The 19,491-nt window shown below is 39.2% G+C and overlaps 1 protein-coding gene across 1 annotated transcript in view; it reads right to left on the minus strand.

The window, feature by feature from the left end:
* Positions 1-19,491, minus strand: part of ADCY1 (adenylate cyclase 1) — a 149,056-nt gene that overhangs the window by 73,933 nt on the left and 55,632 nt on the right. The window lies entirely within an intron of this gene.

Genomic DNA, 19,491 nt, shown 5'->3' on the forward strand with positions numbered 1-19,491 from the left:
TGAAACAGGAAATTTTAGAAAACTCCCTTTCTATGCAGTAGAGTGTGGATGGCTACTCTGACCGCACAAATGGAACCTGCTGCGTCCACTGAGTTGAAGGTAGGTAGAATGATCATTTCCATTCCTTTCATAATTCATTCTCCCACAATTCCTTTCATGGAGCCCCAGGACATGCCAGCCACCGTGTTAAGCACCAAATATACAAAAGTGAAAATGAAGAGAGAAGGTCTTTGTTTTCACAGAGCCTCCTGCTACAGGGGGAGGGACACAAAGGGCAAAAGAGTTGATGCCCAAGAACTGCGCAGACACCTGTCCGTCAGCAGGGACAGCTGGAAGTCCCTCCAGCCTCATTAAGGACTGGGAGGAGGCCCTCTCAGTTTCACATGTGCATGTGCTCCTGGTATCAAAAAGGAACAAAGAGGAACAGAGGAGGGTCAAAGCCACCCCCAGCACAAACGTTTAACCACATGGTGGAGGCGACAGTGGGGCAGGGTGGGGCCGCTCGGCGTATCTCTGCTTAGATTTTTCACCATGGAACTGAACCACGCAAATATCCTATGTACCTAAAAAGAAGGATTAAACTAAAAATAGCAAGGCCTCAAAGATCAAAGCCCAAATGAAATACACCTAGCTGGTACCACATTGGCAACATGGCCACACAGAGAAGAATTGCGATGTGAAACCACATATTTGACTGTCTATCCAGTAGGATATAACCCCCAAACAAAAATAACCATAAAGAAATCTTAAATTACATTCAGTAGTCTTATTGTTGATAATAATATTCACAATGTTATTTTGAACCTACTATATACAGAAGGATGAAACCAATAATATCACTGTCATTAGGACTTTCAGCATCATGGAAAAGATACAAATATAAAGATCAAAGGAGTGAAGTTAAGTGAATTGGAAACATCAATATAAACTCACAATTTATTTTTCTTTTTCTAAAAACTTCCCCTATCTCTGTGCCCTGAAAAGTCCCAGGACCAAAGGCAACCCAGATTATGGGCCTGAAAACCCGTTTCCCATGGAAAGAAACCAGGGCTTCTGGAAACTGTTGACTCTCGAAATGCCCAGAGGTACTGGGCCTGGTCAGAGGGAACAGGAGCCACCTGACGGGCCCCCCTTGCCAAAATGGGAAATCTGAGCACCAAAAATAAAAAAAGATGGCAATGGGCACATCAATGTATTTAAAAGCCCATGAGTTGACAACGAGGTGCTAATTCATTATTTTGAAAGTTGACAAATACATGGAAATAATCCAGCACTTTTTATGTGTGTGGATAACCAAATAGCTGATGAGTAAATGCTCTTTAAAAAAAAAAAATATGAGCAGAAGAAATGATAGAATTAAAAACCACCACCTGCAAACCCAAATGACACACAAAATCTCAACAATGCTTCCAAGGCAACTGCTATAAAACCACGGGGGGCAACGCTGACGGGAAACCAGTGACCAGTGGGTCAACCACCAAGTCACCGTCAACCTCAACTGGCAAGAGGAGAAGCAGCCAGCGCCCGCCCACTGGGGAGGGGCAGTGGGAAGTGCCCAGCCATCCAGGGGAGGGTTTTAAAATGCGAACACACCCGAGAACCAACAAGTTCTCCTGAAGGCCCACCAGTTCTCAGGAAATGAAGAGGGGCAGGAGGAGCACATAATGCAATACCCTTCCCCCCATGAAGGATCAAAAAAGGAAGGACACTGTTAAAAATTAAAAAGGAAATCCCAGGGCTAGCTAATTCCTAGAGACAATAAGCAACTACCCTGAGAACTTCGCCTTTCATTTGCAAACCAGCCCATGCCCAGCCCATCCCCCAGCCACCTTTTATCTCAGCCCAACTCTCACAGCCCTGCCCTCAATCACCCCAGGGCTAGAAGCTACAGCCCACCCCTCCAGCCCAGATGCTAAAGCTGAGGAGTTTGTGGATAAAGTGAGGTGGTGTCTAGGATTTAAGGGGGCCAGAGGATAGAGACCAACAAGACTGGCCATACATTAACAATTGTTGAAGCTACCCGTGGTGCAAATTCACTTCAGGTCTCCAGTGTGGCCAGTTTGGGAGGGGGGCTCTCAGAACTAGGGTGCCGGGACAGGAAGGGATGTGCAGACCCTCTGATGTCCTTCTCACATTTTACGGACAGGGAAACTGAGGCATGAGAAGCAAGGATGGCCCAGTCCGTGTGGCTGCCTGGTGATCCCTGGCCTCTGAATCAAGCCCTGTGAAAGGCTCACAGGACAAAGACTGGGAGGGGCACAGAAAGGACAGATGCGAACACACAGGTCCACGAGCCTGGAACCTGACAAGGACAGCGCCGTCTCCCAGGCCAGCTTCCGTGAGTCCCTTTGGGAAATGTCCTGGGTAAACACAAATTAACTGAAAAATAATGACATCTTTCATCAATTAAAGGTTGAACAAAATGGCCAGGTAGCACCACAAAGCCACACATGTTCGTCTTGTCATCTGTGACCAGAGGCCCAACACTGTGTCAGGCTGCAGGCGGAGTCCTAAACTTGGCACTACATTTGTCTCATTTTCCCTTAAAGCAAATTATGTGAGTGCAGGCAATCCTAGCTTAAACACTGATTAAATTCTTGCTCAAGTACTCCTCTGTGTTGGGTCCTCCTCTGTGTTGGACCAGAAAGTCTCCTGGTGTGTTCATGTTTGGGGATAGACTTCAGGAGGCCATCAGCACACTCAGCACATCCCACAGGATTACTCAGATCCAGGGCGGCCTCAAGCCCAGTGCAGGGAGAGGGAATGTTTTATGGGATTGTCCAACCTTGTTGCACCGCACCACCTACTCTTGCACCAAGCTCTGTGGGTGCCCCCACCTGCACCATCTTAAATCTGAATACATCTTCTGACATGTGCCAGGCCACAGTCACACGGGGCCTGAGAACTTACAACAGTGTGAGATGCTCTCACTGGGAAAAAGACAAAGGCCCCTGCAAGGGTTCTCGGAGTTATGGCTAGAACTAAGGAGCTGTGTTCAGGTGGCCCAGGAGAAGCCAAGCTAGGACCGTTTCATCTCTGCAGATGGCACACTGTGAACTCACCACGCTGCCCCACAGTCTTCTGGAACGGGCTGAAGGAACTGTGTGCTTAGTACAACCAATTCATGTTCCCATTAAGAGAACTGACATCCAGAGAAGGGGCCCTGTCCCTCCACAGGTGGAGGTGGGGTAAGACTAAGCCTCAGGACAGGTGTTTCTCCATCAGTTCAAAGAGGTATGACCAGTTTCCCAAAAATACATGGATATCAATGCAAATACAAATCTAACAAGTATCCAATAAATGGGGAAAAGGTCACAAATATTGTTCACATCTGTGACCATAAACCATGGCTAAGGAGGTAAATAACCATCAGCTACTGTTGAGACTAACGCAAACAAGCTCTGTGTTTGTTTAACTATCTGCAGGGACGTTCATAAAAAAAGATGTGTTTGGACTGCAGCTGTGTGTAATTTTCCAAGCCTGCACTTCACAGGGCCACCTGCATCTCCAATGCCAGGGACTCAGACACAAGACGAGCACATCTGAAGGGACCACCTGCATCTCTAACACCAGGTGCTCAGACACAAGATGAGCACATCTGAAGACACACATCCCATGTGCTCCTCAAAAAAGGACTCATGCAGACTGGAGTAAAACACACACCTAAAAAAATACACAATACCATCAATGCTCAAAGGAAAAAACAAACAAGTAATATAGAAGAATGAGAAGCGAAGTGGCTCATTCCAATTTTGAGCTTCCTAGCAATTACCTCAACAAGGGGGAAAAGATCCAAATTAAACTTTTAAAGATAAAAACTATAATGTCTGAGATGGAAACTATACTGGACAGTATTAATGGCAGGTTAAACACTGCAGAAGAAAATAGATACTATCCAAAATGAAATAGAAAGGAAAAGAATCCAAAATGTTTTAAGAAAGATCATCAGTGAGCTGTAGGACAAGGGCACGAGTACTAATATGCGTGGAATTGGTGTCCCTTAAGGAAGAGAGTAAAGTGGCATAAAAAGTATTTGAAAAATGGTGACCCAGTGTTTTTTATTCTTCCAAATTTGATGTAACTATAAACTACAGATACAAGAATCACAATAAACTGCAAGTATAGGGAACATAAAGAAAACTACACCAAGGCACATCAAAATCAAATTTCTTGGCCGGGCGCGGTGGCTCACGCCTGTAATCCTAGCACTCTGGGAGGCCGAGGCGGGTCAGGAGTTCGAGACCAGCCTGAGCGAGACCCCGTCTCTACTAAAAATAGAAAGACATTATAAGGACAACTAAAAATCTATATAGAAAAAATTAGCCGGGCATAGTGGCGCATGCCTGTAGTCCCAGCTACTTGGGAGGCTGAGGCAGTAGGATCGCTTAAGCCGAGGAGTCTGAGGTTGCTGTGAGCTAAGCTGACGCCACGGCACTCACTCTAGCCTGGGCAACAAAGTGAGACTCTGTCTCAACAAAAAAAAAAAATAAAAAAAATAAATAAATAAATAAAAATAAAAAATCAAATTTCTTAAAACCAGTGATGAAGAGAAAGTCTTAAAGGTAGAGAGAAAAAAGACCAGAATTAATGGTAGACTCCTCATTGGAGACGATATGAGAGAAGGCAATGAAACATCATTAAAGTTCTGAAGAAAACAAAACTGTCAACCTAGAATTCCATACACAGTGAAAATAAATTCAAAAAAATTAAAGCAAAATATAGAGTTTTTTGGAAATACAAAAACTGAAAGAATTCATCACCAGCAGACCAGCTACAAGAAATGTTAAAGAAAATTCTTTAGGTAGAAAAATAAAACATAGAAATACTGACCACATAAATGAGTGAAGAGCAATGGAAATGGTTACTACGTGAGTAAATAGATAAGATTTTTTTAATTCAAATCTCTTTAAAAGATAATTGTGTAAATAAATGTAAAATAAAATTTATACCACAAGAAAAAACAAAATGTATGGTAGCAATTTCATCAAGTCTAAGAAGGAAGCAAAGGGAGTATGCCATTGTAAGCTTTTTACACTGTAAGTAATAAATCATGTGTCGGTAGACTGCTATAAGTTAAAGTATCTACTATATATCCTAACACAAATACAAAAATAACAAAACAAACAGTTATACTAATAAGCCAACAAAGGCAGTTATGACAGAATCATAAAACATAATAAATATATGTAGAAAGATGAAAAAAAGGAACAAAGGAAACAAAAAACAGATGGGATAAACCAAAAGCAAACAGCAAGAAGACAGACTTAAACCTAACCACATCAATAATCCACGTAGCCTAAACACCCCAATTAAAAGCAAAGATTGTCATACTGGTTAAAAAATAAAAGCAAAATCCAATTAGATATCACTTAACTCCAGTGAGAATGGCCTTTATCAAAAATTCCCATAACAATAAATGGCGTGGATGTGGAGAGACAGGAACACTCATACACTGCTGGTGGGACTGAAAACTAGTGCAACCTCTGTGGAAAGCAATATGGAGATATCTTAAACAGATTCAAGTAGACCTACCATTCGATCCAGCAATCCCATTATTGGGCATATACCCAAAAGAACAAAAGACATTCTATAAAAGAGACATCTGCACCCGAATGTTTATAGCAGCACAATTCACAATTGCAAAGATGTGGAAACAACCCAAGTGCCCATCAATACATGAGTGGATTAATAAAATGTGGTGTATGTATACCATGGAGTATTACTCAGTTACAAGAAATAATGGTGATGTAGAATCTCTTATGTTCTCCTGGATAGAGTTGGAATCCATTCTACTACGTGAAGTATCCCAAGAATGGAAAAATAAGCACCACATGTACTCACCATCAAATTGGTTTCACTGATCATCACCTAAGAGCACATTTGAGAATAACACTAATCGGGTGTTGGGCAGATGTTGGGTGGGGAGGGGATGGGTGTATACCTACATAATGAGTGCAATGTGCATTTTCTGGGGAATGGACACACTTGAAGCTCTGACTCGGGGTGGGGGGGTAGGGGGGCATGAGCAATATACATAACCTAAACTTTTGTACCCCCATAATATGCTGAAATAAAATAAATAAATCCAATTAGAAACAAATTTTAAATAAAATGACACAAACAGACTAAAAATAAAAAAATAGAAAAAGATGTACAATTTGCCCTCCATATCTGCAGGTACTACATCCATGGATTCAACCAACCATGGATTGAAAATGTAATTATGCCCACGATGGCTACATCTGTACTAAACATGTGCAGACATTTTATCTTGTCATTATTCCATAAACAATATAGTATAGCAACTATTTACATAGAATTTACACTGCATTAGGTATTATAGGTAATATAGAGATTATTTCAAGTATATGGGGCTGGGCATGGTGGCTCGTACCGGTAATCTCAACACTTTTGGAGGGCGAGGCAGGAGGCTCAGCTGAGCTCAGGGGTTTGAGACCAGCCTGAGCAACATTGCGAGATTCTGTCTCTACAAAAAAAATAGAAAAATTATCTGGGTGTGGTGATGCACACATGTAGTCCCAGCTACTCAGGAGACTGAGGCAGGAGGATCCCTTGAGCCCAGGAATTTGAGGCTGCAGTGAGCGATGATGACATCACTGCACTGTAGCCAGGACAACAGAGAGAGACCCTGTCTCAAAAAAAATAAATAAATAAGAAAAGAAAAAAATTAAAAAATAAAGTATATGAAAGAATGTGCATAGGTTATATGCAAATACTACACCATTTTATATAAGAGACTTGAGCATCCACAGATTTGGGGGATCCATGAGGCATCCTGGAACCAATCTCCTACAGATGGCAAGGGATGGTTGTATTTTCTAACAATTATCAAACGAGAGTTGGAATGGCTATATTAATATCAGGAAAATGAGATAATTCAAAAAATATTCCCAGGATAAAAAGGGTCATCTCTTAATAATAAGAGTCAATTCATCAAGAGGACATAACAAACCTAAATGTTTAAGAATCTATTAACAGAAATTAAAAATACATGAAACAAAAATTGATGGAACTGAAATAAAAAATCTACAATTATGTTGGAAATTTCAATCTCTCTCTTTCAATAGTTGAGAACAAGTAGTCAGATAATCAGTAAACATACAGAAGACATGAATAACTCTATCAACCAACTGACCTAACTGGAGCACACTATTAACAAAAGCATTCTACAAAATCAGAGTACATATTATTTCCAAGTGTACATGGGTCATTTCACCAAAGAAGACCATACTATGGGACATAAATTTAAGAGGATTAAATCATAAAAAGTATGTTCTCTGACCACAGAATTAAATGAGAAGTCAAAAATAGAAATATCCTTGAAAAATCCCTAAATAACATCTCTAAATAACCCATGGGTCTAAAAAAAATCAAAAAGAAAATTAGAAAGTATTTTGCACTGAATAAAAAAGAATATATCAGAAATTTGGGGATGCTGTTAAAGCAGTACTTCAGAGAAAGTGAATAGCACTAAATGCTTACATAAAAGACAAAAAAAAATCTCTAATGGTCTCATCTTCCACCTTAAGAAACTACAAAAAGAAGAGCAAATGAAACCCAAAATAAACAGAAGAAACACAGTAACAAAGATCTGAAAAGAAATTAATGAAATAGAAAAGTAGAGAAATCAATGAAACCAAAACAAGTTCTTTAAGAAAATCAATAAAACTGGTAAATTTCCAGCCAGAATGAAAGAAAAAAAGAGAAGGTACGTTACCAAAATCAGGAATAAGAGAGTTGACATCACTACAGATTCTACACGATCTCTTTTAGAACATTGAACAAAAGGAAATACTCCCAAACTCATCTAGGAGATCAGCATTACCCTGACACTGTGTAAAGACAAAATAAGAAAAACCACAGACTAATATTTTTAATAAACATAAATGTAAAAAATTCTAAACAAAATTCTAGCAAATCAAAGCCAACAATAAATAAGGAGGATAATGCAATGCAGATGCTCCTCAACTTACAATGGAGTTACGTCCCAATAAATCCAACATAAGTTGAAAATGCTGTAAGCTGAAAATGTGTGGCTGACTGGGAGTTGTGGCTTGTTGGATCAGAGAGAAGTACAATTTGTACTGACTGTATTACTTGCGCACCATCATAAAGTCAAAAAATCAAGTCAAACTATAAGTCAGGGGACATCTATATGTCCAAGTAGGAATGCAGGATGTGCATTCCTATGTTCCAGGAATGCAAGAATGTATTAACATTCTACCATCAATCAATGTTATTCATCATATTAGCAGACTAAAAAAGAAAAAAACATATGATCATCCCAACAGAAGCAAAAAAAAAAAAAATAGACAAAATTCAACATCCATTTCTGATTTTAAAAAACTTAGCAAACTAGGAATAAAAGACAATTCACTCAACTTGATAAAAAGCATCCTCAAAAAACCTACAGCTAATGTACCTAATGATGACAGATAGAATGCTTTCCCTCTAAGATGGAGAATGTGACAAGAATGCCTGCCACTGGAGGTTCTAGCCAGTGAAATAAGGCCAAAAAAAGTAAATAAAAGGCATTCAAATCAGAAAGGAAAAAGCAAAACTGCCTTCATTTGCAAACAACATGATCATTTATGCCAAAAATTCAGTGGGAAATCTACAAGAATGTACTAGAAATAAATGAGTTTAGCAGTTTCAGAACATTAAATCAATATAAAAACTCAATTGTGTTTTGCTATACTAGTAATAAACAACCAGAAATTAAAAAGCTAAAAATCAACATTTACAATCCTACCAAAAGTAAGAACTTCTTAGGGATAAAGCTGATAAAAAATATGAAATACCTATATGCTGTAGACTATACAACATTCCAGAGAGAAATTAAACAAGATCTAAGTAAATGGAGAGATATACTATGTTTATGGATCTGAAGACTATATTTTTAAGATGCCAATTCTCCCCAGATGGATAACACAGGATTCAGCACAACCCTAAACAAAATTCTAGCAGCTTTTGTTGTAGAAACTGATGAGTTGATTGTAAAATTCACATAAAAAAAGCAAAGGACCTAGGATAGCCAAAATTACTTTGAAAAAGAACAACAAAGTTAGCGGAACCACGAGACCTGATTCCAGACCTATTACAAGGCTATAGGACCAAGGTGCATGCTTTTGATATCAAGATAGACACATAGATTGATGGAACAGAATTTAAAAATCCAAAAATAGATCTACCTATACAGGGACAAGTGATTTTTCTAAAATTTTGGAATGGGCAATTCAGTGGAAAAAGGATAATCTTCTCAGCAAATGATGCTGGAACAATTAGCTAACCAGTTGCCAAAAAGAAAAGAAAAGAAAAAGAAAAATTGATCCATCCCTTGCAACATAGACAAAATTTAACTTAAAATGTATTATAAACCTAATTGTCAAATGATGTAAAACCATAAAACTTCTAGAAGAAAACAAAGGAGAAAATCTTTATGAATTTTTTAGGTAAATATTTTTATTTTATTTTCTTTATGTATTTTTAAATCTTGCAACCATACTAGGAGATTCAGGGACATGCAGGCTTGGCTTGGACAGGTGGTAAATGAAAAAACTGATTGTGATTATTTGTGTATTATTCTCATGTGGGTTTTCCTTGTGACAATTTGTATTTGTAAAGCTCTGGAAAATCCACACATACACAGAATATCTAAGTACTATGTTGTGTTTTCATCTCATTGACCATGAATCTGATAATTGCATATAATGCTTCAACTTTTTGTGGATAATGTTCGGTTTCAAATTTGAATGTAGAGCTCAAAAAATGGGGAATAACTGAATTAATACTCAATTTATTCGTGATATTGTACGTGCTCTATGAAACAAGGATAAAAGGAAAACTTCTGTTCCCCTGCTGGACTGTGAGGCAGACTAAGTCACAAATGTGTCCTCCTTAGCTATGCATATCCAGCGAACATCAGAGTTCTCTGCACATGGCAGAATAAGAGAACATGGAATCCAGGAGACTGGGTCAAGACGGCTGACTAGATGCAGCTACTGTGCACCTCCTTCATGCACAGGCACCAAAATAGCAAGTAGGTATTCACACTTTGAACAGATCATCTAAAAGAACACTGACATTCAACAGAGAATTGACAGGTAGCACCAAAAGCAAATAAGAGGAAGGAAATGAGGAAGCCTGCTCAGCCAGGACTGACTGGGAGCCAGGAGAAGCTCCCGGATACAGGGAAAGGATAAGAGGGAGACCCCCAGGGCTCCACACTACCACCACGGTCTTTTACAATCCTAGCTACAGGAGAACACTCCAACCACGTGGGCCTCCAGACTGACACAGGGAGCTGCCTAGAGATTGCACAGAGGCATTGGTCCAGAGAGGGAACTCAAGTGGTGCTCCACAAGCATCCAAGCCCTGAGCAGCTGCAGCTTGTCACCATTCTGAGAGCCAAGCCCTCAAAGGACTGCATCCCGCCGGGGGTCGATGCTGCCACTGCCACTATAGGGCCCAGGAAGGAAGGGGAGGCCAGGCACTCCCACGCACCCTGAAGACAAATCCCAGTGCTGTTGATGTGGGCTACTGCGAGACCAATGCATGAGCAAACTACCCTCCCCACAGCTACCTACCAATGCTGCTCCAGCTGAAAGGAGCCCTGCCCTACCCATGGGAGGCCCACAGCACAACTGTAGCTACTGACACCTAAGCATGGAGCCTGTGGCTTGAGGACCACTCTGCCCCTGCCTATCATGGCCAGCACCTAAACAAACTATCAAGGGGTCTGAGGACAAGTCTTCTGGCCAGTCCCCTCCCCCCCCCAGTATCTGAGGATGCCATCTGGAATCATCACAGTCCACCACTGCTGGCACCTGAACACTCCTCCAAGGGCCTGAGGTAAGTCCAAACCAAACATGCATATACTACCGCAGCTGGCACCCACTCGCACACACCCCCAGTGGGCCAGAAGACTGGCCCACCCAAATGTTGTAGCCACCACCAACACCGGCACAGACAGCTTGGGTTCTAGTGGGATGCTCCACCACTGCTACTGCCATTACCCACATTATACCAGCTGCCCAGGGTCCTGAGAACTCCCCCACGTTCCTGGCCCACTGCTGCCACTATCCATATATGAACAAGACACCTGAATGCTGAATAATTTGGCCCTCCTGGACCTACTAACACTGGTGCCAGTGCAGGCCACCCTGGGGCCCAAGAACAGGCATGCTCATCCCATCACTGCCAACAATGGGACCTGAAGACTGGCCAGAAAGCATGTAGTCCCCAGAAAAACAGCCTCGACTAGTAACCACACCCTAAGGCACTGAGGAAATCACAAACACCACTGATACTATTCATAGGCAAAAAAAATCATACAGAGATCACACAACTGCATGCACCCAAAATTAAAGCCAAAGTGCCCTACCTAACCTACAACATATACACATCTTCACAAAAAATCTTCCCCTGTGAAAACAATTTCAAAAAATTGGAAGAAGCTAATGTTATACTAGATGTGCAGATATCAATGTAATAACACAGGAAACATGAAAAGGCAAGGAAATATGACACCACCAAAGGAAGATGATAATTGTCTAGCAACAGATCAAAATCAAAGATTCACAAAATCCCAGATAAAGAATTCAAAATACTGATTTTAAAGAAGCTCAGTGAGATACAAGAGACTTCTCAAAAACAATACAGAGAAATCAAAAATACAATTCAGGGCATAAATGAGAAACTTACTAAATACAGAGATATTTTTAAAAGAACCAAATGGAAATTCTGGAACTGAAGAAATCATTGAATGAAATACAAAATACATTTAAAGGCTTCAACAATAGACTAGACCAAGCAGAAGAAAGAATCTCAAAACTTGAAGATAGGTCTTTTGAAATAATCCAGTTAGACAAAAATTTTTTAAAAAAAATAACATAAAAAGAATGAGCAAAGCCTTTGTGACATTTGAGACAAGAAAAAGCAACAAAATATTCAAATTATTGGTTTCCCTGAGGGCAAAAAGAGAACAAAAGAGTTATAAAAAAACTACTTAATGAAATATTAGATGAAAATTTCCTAAGTCTAAACTAGAGACTTAGACATTCACATACAGGAGGCCCAAAGATCCTCAAATAGATATAATACAAAAGGGTCTTCTCCAAGGCAAATTATAGTCCAACTGTCTAAAGTCAAAGCAAAAGAGAGGATATGAAAAACAGTAAGAAAAAAAAACATCTAGTCACCTATAAGGGATCCCCAATCAGACTAAGAGTGGATTTCTCAGCATAAATCTTACAAGATGGGAGAGAATGGAATGACACAAAGGACTGAAATAAACAAACAAAAAAATACCATCTAAGGGTACTATACCCAGAAAAACTGTCCTTCATAAATGAAGGAGAAAGTCTTTCCCAGAACAGCAAACTCTGAGGGAATCCATTACCACTAGACTGGCCCTACAAGAAATGCTCAAGGGAGTCCTAAAAACTTGGAAGCAAAAGGATGAAATTTACCATCATAAAAACACACAAAAGTACAAAAATTGCCAAAAGTAAACACGCCAATTAGGATGAGAAAGAGAAAGAATTCATATGGTACCACTACAGTATACCACCAAAACACAATACAAACAATAAGAGAAAAGAAAAGGAACAAAGAATATATAAAACGACCAGGAAGCAATTAACAATATGACAGTAACCTCACATATCAATAATCAATAATAACCTTGAATGTAACCTTGAGTGTAAATGGATTAAATTCTCTATTTAAAAGATATAGATTGAATGAAAGGATAAATATGATCCAACTATATGCTTTCTACAAGAAATTCACCTTACCTATAAATACACATACAGACTGAAAGCAAAGGGATGGAAAAAGATATTCCATGCAAATGGAAACCAAAAGTGAGTCGGAGTTGCTAGATTTATATTAGATAAAACAGACTTTAAGTCAAAAAAAACAATAAACAAAAGACAAGATCACTATATAATAATGAAATCAATCCAGCAAGAGTATACATCAATTCTAAATATATATGTACCCAACACTAGAGTACCCAGATTCATAAAGCAAATATTACTAAATCTAAAGGGAGAGATATATTCCAATACAACAATAGTTGGGATCACCAAAGCTCCATTCTAGCATTAGAAAGATTGTCTAGACAGAATTTTTTTTAAAAAATTGGATTTAAACTTCACATTAGGCCAAATGGTCCTAAAAGACATTTATAGAACATTCTATCCAACAACTGCAGAATATACATTCTTCTCATCAGCACATGGAACATTTTCTAGGCCAGACCATACATTAGGCCACAAAACAAAACTCAACAAATTTTAAAAAACCAAAATCATACCAGTATCCTCTCAGACTACAATGGAATATAATTAGAAATCAACACGAAGAAGAACTTTGGAAACTATACAAATGCATGGAAATTAAACAACATGCTCCTGAATGACCAATGGCTGAGGGAATAAATTAAGATGGAAATCAAAAAATTTCTTAAAACAAATGAAAATGGAAACACAACATATACCAAAACCTGTGGGATACAGTAAAAGCAGTAACTAAGAGGCAAATTTATAGCAATAAACTCCTACATCAAAAAAGTAGAAAGGCCGGGCGCGGTGGCTCACGCCTGTAATCCTAGCACTCTGGGAGGCCGAGGCGGGTGGATTGCTCAAGGTCAGGAGTTCGAGACCAGCCTGAGCGAGACCCCGTCTCTACTAAAAATAGAAAGACATTATATGGACACCTAAAAATCTATACAGAAAAAAAAAAATTAGCCAGGCATAGTGGCGCATGCCTGTAGTCCCAGCTACTCGGGAGGCTGAGGCAGTAGGATCGCTTGAGCCCAGGAGTTTGAGGTTGCTGTGAGCTAAGCTGACGCCACGGCACTCACTCTAGCCTGGGCAACAAAGTGAGACTCTGTCTCAACAAAAAAAAAAAAAAAAAAAAAAAAAAACAGTAGAAAGATTTCAAATAACAACCCAACAACGCACCCAGAAGGAAAAAATAATAACGATCAGAGCAGAACTAAACAAAATACAGAATTAAAAAAAATTACACAAGATCAAAAACAAAAAATTTGTTCTTTGAAGAGATAAAAAATGATAAACCTCTAGCTAGACTAACAAAGAAGAGAGAAGACCCACACAAACAAAATCAGAAATGAAAAAGGAGACATTACAACTGATATCAGAGAAATACAAAAGAACATCAGACAATTATAAACAACCATATAGTAACAAACTGAGAAACCTAGAGGAAATGGATAAACACCTGGAAACATACAGTCTACCAAGATTGAATCAGGAAAAAACAGAAAATCTGAACAGAGCAATGACAAGAAGTGACATTGAATCAGTAATTAAAAAATCTCCCAACAAAGAAAGGCCCAGGACTGGATGGATTCACGCTGAGTTCTACAAGACTTAGAAAGAACTAATAACAATCCTCCTGAAGCTATTACAAAAAATTCAAGAGCAGTAAACTCAACCTAACTCATTCTATGAGGCCAGCATTATCAGGATACAAAAAGCTTATAAGCACACAGCAAAAAAAGAAAACTACAGGCCAATATCCCTGATGAACATAGACACAAAAATTCTCCACAAAATACTAGCAAAACAAATCCAACAGTACATCAAAGCAATTAAATCATAACCAAGTGAGATTTATACCAGGATTCAAGGAAGGTTCATCACACGCATATCAATAAACATCACACAACACAGCAAAAGAATAAAGGACAAAAACCATGTGATCACCTCAATAGAAACAGAAAAAGCATTTGATAAAATTCAACATTCTTCATGATAGAAACTTTCAACAAAGTAGGCATAAAAGGAGGAACCTATCTCAAAATAATAAAGGTCATATTTGATAAGCATACACTAATGAAAGAAATTGAGGACACAAACAAATGGAAAGACATCCCATGCTCATTGATGGGAAGAATTAATATTGTTAAAATGACCTTACTGCCCAAAGCAATATATAGATTCAATGCAATCCCTATCAAAATACCAATGTCATTTTTCACAGAATTAGAAAAAGTAATCCTAAAATTTATATGGAATCAAAAAAGACACCAAATAGCCAAAGCAATCCTAAGCAAAAAGAACAAAGCTGGAGGCATCACACTACCTGACTTCAAAATATGTTACAAGGCTACAGTAAACAAAATACCATGGTACGGGTATAAAAACAGATATATAGACCAATGGAACAGAACAGAGAGTTGAGAAATAGAAATAGAAGCATATAAAACCAATTGATTTTTGATAAAGGCATCAAGAACATGCACTGGGGAAAAGACAAACTCTTCAATAAATGATACTGGGAAAATTGGATATCCATATGCAGAAGAATGAAACTGGACTCCTATCTCTCACCATATACAAAAATAAACTCAAGATGAATTAAAGATTTAAACATAAGATCCAAAACTATAAAAATACTAGAACAAAAGTAGAGAAAACGCTTCAAGACATCAGTCTTGGGAAAGATTTAATGGCTAAGACAACTATAACAAAAATAGACAAATGGGACTATATTAAAGTAAAAAGCTTCTGCACAGCAAAGGAGCAATCAACAGAGTGAAGAGGCAACCTGTTGAATGAAAGGAAATATTGCAACCGATTCATCTGACAAGGGACTAATATCCAGAATATACAAGGAACTCAAACCACTTAACAATAAAAAAAATCCCATTAAAAAGTGGGCTATAGACATGAATACACATTTCTCAAAAAAGACATACAAATAGCCAATAGGTGTACGGGGAAATGCTCAGCATCACCAAGCATCAGGGAAATGCAAATCAAAACCACAATCAGATATCATCTTATCCCAGTTAGAATGGCCATTCTTAAAAAGTCCAAAAATAGCAGATGCTGGCAAGGACACACAGAAAAGGGAACTCTTATACACTGTTGGTGGGAATGTAAATTGGTAAAACCACTATAGAAAACAGTACGGAGACTTCTAAGAAAACTAAAAATAGGATTACCATACAATCCAGCACTACAGGGTATTTATCTAAAGAAAAAGAAATCAGGGATACCTGCACTCAGATGTTTAGTGAAGAACTATTCACAACAGCAATGATACGGAATCAACCTAAGTGCCCATGGATGGACAAATTGATAAAGGAAATATGGTGTATATATACACAATGGAATACTAGTGAGCAATAAAGAACAATGAAATCATGTCATTTGCAGCAACATGGATGGAACTGGAGGTCATTCTGTTAAGTGAAAGAAGCCAGGCACAGAAAGACAGATGCTGCATGTTCTCACTCATCTGTGGGAAAAAAGAATGAGAAGGACCAGAGGCTGGGAAGGGTATGTGGGGGAGGGGGGTTAAAGAAGGGGGTTAAAGGGAGGTTGGTTAGTGGGTATAAACATACAGTTAGGCATAACAAATAAGCCCCAATATTCAATAGCAGAATGATGTGACTATAGTTAGCAACAATGTATATTTCAAAGTAGCTAGAAGAGAGGGCTTGAAATGTTACCAACATAGAAATGATAAACAAGTTGATGGACACCTTATAAATGCCTTCAGCTGATCATTGCACATTCTATGCATGTAACAAATACTCACATGTATCCTATAAATATGTGAAACATTTTGTACCAATAAAAAATGGGAAAAAAGGAAAATAGAAAATGTTTTATTACCCAAAAAATGGAATCCAATTGAATTATAATGGTAGTAAGACAGCAGTTATTTGACAATTCTCTAAAACAGACATAGCTGATAAATGGACAATTACTAGCATCAAATGTTATCTGACTATAAATTAAGAACATGATGAAATTAAAGAAAAAATAGCTTATTATATCTTTATGTTGGAAGATCTTAACTTTTTCACACTGAATTTTCAAATACCTGCATAATTTCAACATCACTGACCCCACTGATCGATCATAGCTTTTCTCGTAACAATAACAATCATGCATCAAGTATCAACCCTGTCCTAGGCACTATGCTAGATGTTTTATACTTGTTGTTATTTTACTTTCTGTTATTTTACTTCTCACTGTGCTACCCATCAAAAATAGTCACCTTTAATCCTATTTTTAAATGAGGAGACTGAAATGCAGAGAGATGTTGGATGACTGCCCACATTGTGTGATGGACTGAAAATGACCCCTTGAAAGATACTCATGATCAAATCCCTGGATCTGTGAATGTTACAAACAAAAAAGCAACAACAAAAAACAACCAAAGATCTTCGCAGATGTGATTGAGGATCTTGAGATGGGTACACCATCCTGAATTGTCATAATAATATCTGGATGGGCCCTAAATACAATGACATGTATCCTTATAAAAAGGAGGCAGAAGGAAATTTTACACACATATAGAGAAAGGGGGAGGGAGAGAGAGAGAGAGAGAGAGAACAGAGGAAGAGGAGGGGCAGCAGGAGGAGAAGGAGGCAGCAATGTGAAGACGGAGACTGGAGCGGTGTGGCCACAAGCCAAGGAATTCCAGTAGTCAACAGAAGATGTAAGAGGGAAGGGACAGATCTTCCCCTGGAACCTCTGGATGGAGTATGGTCCTGCCAACATCTTGATTTTGGCCAAGTGATACTGATCTCAGACTTTGGGCCTCTAAAACTGTGAGAAAACAAATTTCTGTTTTCTCAAGTTACCAGATTTGTGGTAATTCACCACAGCAGCCTTGGGAAACCAACACACAGTTTAGCATTTTGGGCAAAGATTTTTTAAATACAACACAAAAATTATAAGACATAAAAGAAAAAAACTAATAAATTGGACTTCATAAAAACTAAAATCTTCTGTTCTTCAAACAGTACTATTAAAAGAATAAAAAACAAAGCCAAAGTATGAGAGAAAATATTTACAAATCATATATCCTATGAAGGACTTGTATGTAGAACATATAAAAAAATTCTCAAAACTTCACAATAAAAAAATAATCAACCCAATTAAAAAAAAAGGTGGTCAAAAGATTTGAATAGACACTTCACCAAAGAAGATACATGGATAGCCAATAAGCAATGAAAAGATGCCCAGTCACATTAGTCATTAGGGAAAAGTAAACTAAAACCACAATAAAATACTACCACACACCTATTAGAATGGCTAAAATTAAAAAGACTGCCCACACCAAGTGCTGACAAGGATGTGGAACAACTGGAACTCATGCACTGCTGAGGTGAATGTGAAATGTTACAACCACTTTGGAAGTCATTATCAGATTCTTAAAAAGTTAAGCAAATATCTACCATATTTTCTAGCCATTCCACTCCCAGGTATTTACCTGAGAGAATGAAAGCATACATCTGTACAAAGACTTATACATGAATACTCACAGCAGCTTTATTTATGATAACCAAAACCTAGAAATAACCCAAACATCCATCAAGAGGTGAATGGATAGCCAGGCTTTAGTACAGCCACACAATGGGATACTTCTAAGCAATAAAAAGGAGTGAAATACTGACACATGCAACAAGATGGATGAATCTCAAAACAGTGATGCTCAGTGAAAGAAGCCAGACAATATAGAGTACACCCTGCATCATTCCAATATGATTCTAGAAAATTCAAACTTATCTATAGTGAAAGAAAACAGGTTAGCAGTTGCCTAGACACAAGGGACAGAGGGATGAACAGTGGGAGGAGAGAGGGATTGCAATCGGTCTGACAAACATTTGGAGTGAAAGATATTTTCCTAGGAAAACTCAGACTCACTTTGTATTCACAATGTCTTCCATGAAATGCACACATTTGAGAACTTTTTTCAATAAGCAATTTTCTTGAAGTCACCAAAACGTGGCTCCCAGGCTGTCCTGCCTCCCAGGGTGAGGAGGTGCTCTCCCATGCTCCCCTAGGCCCCTAAGGACTGCCTACTCCCCACCTGGCAGGACGCTCTGCAAGGGTCCCAGGACAGGGAGGGAAACACTTTCCCTGCTGTGTGACACAGGGCACATTTCCATTCTGCTCGGTGTGAACTGTGCAGGACCCTAGAGGAGCTGCACTGGGGCAGGAGCACCAAGGTGGAATGTGGAAACCACGGTCTTCAGGCAGGGAAGGCGAGAGGCTCCGCTGATGGGAAGGCTGGAGTGTGAGAAGACCCATGGGGTCAAGGCGAGGGACACGAAGGGAGCCCCCACCCCAAGGCCCAGTTGTTTTCACATAAGCACATGCTTTAGAGAGGAGCTCTCAGACGCTGGTCTGCAAAACTCCAAGGCAGTTAGTAAAAAAAGGGAATGTCCGCTGCATGCGGAGGTGTGGCTGGCTCGCTTGTCTCGGCATCCAAACACACATGACAAGCCAAGGCTATACGCACAGCCTAGGCCCGGCCTTCCGCGAGACTTAGCTGCCAGATGTGGCCAGTCTCGGGAAAGTCTCTAAAAACCCCAGCACGCAGCCTGCTGAGGGCGAGAGTGGCCACTGCCCATGCCTGGCATCATGAGGCACCACCAGGCAGGCCACCAGCAGACCAGGGCGGCAGGCCCAG

The sequence above is a fragment of the Eulemur rufifrons genome, chromosome 29 (genome assembly GCF_041146395.1).
Source record: "Eulemur rufifrons isolate Redbay chromosome 29, OSU_ERuf_1, whole genome shotgun sequence".
Lineage (NCBI taxonomy): Eukaryota > Metazoa > Chordata > Mammalia > Primates > Lemuridae > Eulemur > Eulemur rufifrons.